The following is a 4,570-nucleotide window of genomic DNA, read 5'->3' as shown; positions in this document are numbered from 1 at the left end:
CCCCCGGCTCCGCTCACTTCCGCCCGGTGCACCCCCTCCACCCGACCCCCGGCTCCGCTCACTTCCGCCCGGTGCACCCTTCGCACCACCCCCCGGCCCCGCGGCCGCTCCTCCGCGTTCCGCCCGCTCCCAGGTGTGCCGCCACTCTCCCATCCGGAATGCTAATCGGGCTGGTACCATAGTGATCGCGTCTGCGCCCCGTCCTTATGCGATGCACGAGCCGGCGGAGTAAGAGTTCAAAACGTACAATAGGCAGACACGGCTCTGTGGGAAAATCCCATCTCTTCTATTCAACCCACTCAAATAGTTGGAAAAATTCTTCTTTGCAAGCTTCAGGGCACAAACGCCTTCCGTCATGCTGTGCTGGATGCAATGGGAAAGCAGTTTTTCCCAACTATTGGAGCGGGTCTAATAAAAGAGATTGGGTTTACCCAAAGCTGCCATAGACCTTCAGGGCTACAGCTGATGCCCCCAACACGTACAATTGCTTTTAAGTTAATTGATGCAGTAGTAGGTGCAAAACCCGAGTCGGTCTCAGGAAGTCTAAGCTGACTGCTGGGTTTGCTGCCAGGTATCTAAGTTGTAGCCGTGTTGGTGTAGAGCAGCGCTTCCCAAACTCTGCCAGATTGCGAGCCACCGGGTGTATTTATTGTAACGGGCGCATGGAGGGTGGCCATCATAGAGGACGTTCCCGTTTTCTGCTCCTCTGTGCTCTATTGATACGGAACCCGACACCTTTATGTCCTCTATTCTTCTCTTGAAGATTATTTATTTATTTGTAAGCTTTCAGGCACAAGCACCCTTCGTCAGGCCTAGGAAATTGCAAAGATTGTAAAAGTTCTTTTTCTTCTTTAAGGAAAATTTGTCATGTTCCAAGTTTTCTCCGAATTGCCAGCGGGAAGGAAAAAAGTTTTGCCTGGCACATAGTGGGCCTGCTCATCAGCCTTCGTAAAGTTGAACCTTTCCTTAAGAAAAAAAAGTCACAGACGCTTAGGACTAAGAAATCAGTCTTCTGAATATAAAGGCCCACAGCGCTGCTGTATGAAACCTGCCATCAGTCTGAAACCAAAGAAAAGAGAATTACTGCCCAAGTGCAGGAGGGCTGGACCCGATGATCTGTAAGGTCCCTTCCAGCCCCTAACAGCTATGAAACTATGAAACCAGTCAAATCAATTCCAAATCTGTGAGTCAGTCAAGAATCAAGTGTTTCCCTACAACCAGCAAACAACCTCCACCCCCGCCTGGGGCTTCATATGTTTCCAAATCCTTTGGCAGACACCCTACATGCAGGATCCCAGGCCTGGGAGCTTGGGGTTCAGATGCCCCCGAGTTTCGCTTGCCCTCAGCCATATGGTCTAGGAGCAAGCTAGGGGGGAGTCTCCCATTTCCGTAAAGTCGGTGCATAGCTGAGATCCTCCCGCTGGAAGCTGCCCAGTGGGAAGTTAACTATGAGGCTCTTGTAGGGAGACGGGTCTGCAAGGAGACAAGGGTGCAACCCTCTGTTACACAGTGCCGTTTTAATGGTATTGCCTCAGCCAGGGTACTTCCCCTGCCAGCATCATGGTCCTGGTTTTTCCTCTGCCAGGTAAGCGTCAGCACTTTCTTAGGACTGCTGGCTTCAAAATAAAGAAATGCTTCAGCTTGGAGGACCCAGTTCTTACTCAGTCACTGGCAAGTTATAGTGAACAATATAAAGTACAGGCAACCCCCGGCTTAATGCTATTTCACTTACTGCTATTTTGCTATAAAGCTCATTTTAAATTGAGACCTGATTCCACTTAGCGCTCGTTGAGTTCCGTTATAATGCTCGCGGTCGCCACCTTGGGTCGTCAAAAACTTTCGGTTTCACCTAACTCTCGTTTCACTTAATGTTCAGTTTTTCAGGAACCAATTAAGAGCACTAAGTAGTGGTTGCCTGTAAATAAGAAAAATACTTATTTGCATGCTCATTTTTTTCAGTCTACAATAGTTTTTCAGCAAATATGATTATTTTGAGCTTCCAAGACAATCATTTCATATTTAAGATCAGGCAATGCTGCCAGGGTGGGCTGGGAGTAGGGCTGTCCGACCTACCTCAGCCATAGATCATGAGTGGGAGGAGGTTGTTAGGCTGTCCCAGGGTCCCCCAATACCTGGGCTTGCCCAGTGGTGGCATCACCCATAGGGGTTATGCTTGTCAGTGTAGTAGGCCCTTGTCTGCAGGGGCTGATCTCCGACCCCAAAACAGGAGCCTGCCCTTGAGGGAAGGGCCCCAGGCTCTTAGCGTGAGGGCTGCCACCAATCTGGCCTTGCTCGTCCTGGTGGAGCGAGGCACGGGGACAAAAGCTGGGGTGTGTTAGCAAACCTGGGAGCAAGAGCTGGGGAACTCACCGACTTGGCAGTTCAGGGGCTGAGCTGGAAAAATAAAAGATCATTTAGCATTTACTCAGAAGGAAAATGCTGAAAAGAAACAAGCTCTGGTTATTGAAACATGGATTAGAGTTTAGGTTAGTTAACTGTTTTCTGCCCCTTTTCTCCTTTGTCATCTTTAACCCTGAATGTTTTCAGTGGCTCTGAAACTGCCCCTCTCACGTGTCCTTCTCTCCCACATCTTCTTCTCTTGCTCACTCCACCTGTATAAAAGCCATAAGCTGTGTCCAACTGGCTTTAAAAATGATGAGAAAGAAACTAAATAAATATTGTTGCCAGCATATTTGCTTTAAAAACCAACTGTTCTTTGCAAAGTCAGGGCAAGAAACTCCTACTTTTAAATGCGAGTGAAATCACAGGAGTTGGGGCTTTAAAGAACCGCCATGTGTTGTGAGACTGGGGATGATGGTGGGACACTCAACTGCAGAGTGTAAACTCACGTTTAAAATGAAGAGAAAAGAGAAATGGAGAAGTAGCTCCTTAAGCAGGCCACAGTCAGGACCATTTTGGGATTCCTGTCACAGGGGCTCATTTTAAGTGTGGGAGAGGTTATTTACCAATTAAAACAAAAACAGCTACTTTGAAAATTTAAATTACATTTTTCACAACAGAGTGTTTGCACAAGTGCTGAAGGCACTTACCATATTCACATTCTCATTTTCCTGAAAAATTAGATTATTGTATGTAACAACTGGGATTGCCATACAGGGATGAGTGCAAAGGAATACCCTGTTGCCAATACAAGGTATTTCAAGACTGTCTTCGGACAGCTTTTTTGCCTCGGCTTACTGCCCCACAGTTTTTCAGGATGGTCCTGAATTTGGGGGCTGTGATCCTAGAGAGTCCCATAAAATTAATTCAGAACCAGCCAGCCCCATCAAATGTTACTGTGATGGCAGGCAACATCCTGCCACCTCTACTGCCCAGTTGTCATGCCTAAGTTGCTCTGCCTCTCACTAGATAAAACATTAACCTGGCACTGTGGGAATGTGGCTGTTCTGTTGCTGGTTCAGCAGGCAGTCAGGGTTTACTTCATATGGTGCTGTACCTGAGCTAATTAACTTTGTATTTGCATAGAGCTAATGAGCATGGGCTCAGCACGACTTGGACACAACTATTAGTATTTAACTGTTCTGCTGAGAGTCAGAGCTAACAAGTCTGTTATCAGCATTGCACTGAAGTGCCTACATTAACAAGAAGAGCCAGAAGTGGTGCAGACTGTTTCTGGTTCCAGAGGTTTGTTGGACAACTGAGACCATGTCCCGGCTTTTGCTTGCCAAAAGTCAGGTCTCTGTAAGTGGGAAGGGCTAGACATTTGGAATTTAACAGGGAAATAAGCCCCAGTCCTCAAAGACCTAAGCATGCTCTTAATTTTCCATGGTCTGGCAAAAACCTGTTCTGATTGAATTACAAATGTTAAAAAACCCCAACATTTTCTCCATGCTGTAATATTTTTTATGTTGCGACAACAGGTGACTGCAAATGTTCGTCCAACTGTTTTTTGGCACTGAACACGTAAGTGTGTGTAAGTTGAGTGGAATTTCTCATGCTGCAGGTAATCTCTCAACAAATCTTTAGTTCTGGATCTATGTACCTGCGAAAGCTGGCTGGGATTTTGTGTTCAGAGGCTTGATGAATGGGATTCCGTCTGCAATGAGGCTTTGTTCTATGCCATCCTGGAAGGGGAAGGTTGCACATTAATTTTGGCATTTCCTAACATGTGACAGCTTCATTTTGGAAACCTTAAATTTATTTTCCTGTGGGGTTGTTTCCCTCCCTTTTTCTTTGACTTCTCTATTTACACTAGCACTGAAAAGCTCAGGATGTGAATGTGAAGTCAAAGGTGCAAACGCTATCTGGACCTCAGATCCCTGGCAAGAGGGAAGAGCTCCATACCTAAGAAGATAAATAGCAACCTCAGAAAACATGCTAGGAGTAAGCAGAGAACTTAAAAAGAAACAATGGTTGCTCAAAGAAAAGTAAGTTTTCAAAATCAGAAAGTATAAGATAAAGTGAAAATTGCCAAAAGGGAAGCTTGGAAAGGAAATCAAAACACATAGCAAAGGGTTCTTCATACACATGAATAAAAAGAGAATAAGGAAAGAAGCATTGCTATTGTGCTTCACTGAGGATGAGATAAAGATGAAAGGGACTCTAGGAC

Source organism: Crocodylus porosus, unplaced genomic scaffold, assembly GCF_001723895.1.
Source record: "Crocodylus porosus isolate Cpor-Errol unplaced genomic scaffold, CroPor_comp1, whole genome shotgun sequence".
In the NCBI taxonomy this organism is placed as follows: domain Eukaryota; kingdom Metazoa; phylum Chordata; order Crocodylia; family Crocodylidae; genus Crocodylus; species Crocodylus porosus.
Note: the sequence above shows the minus strand (reverse complement) of the source record.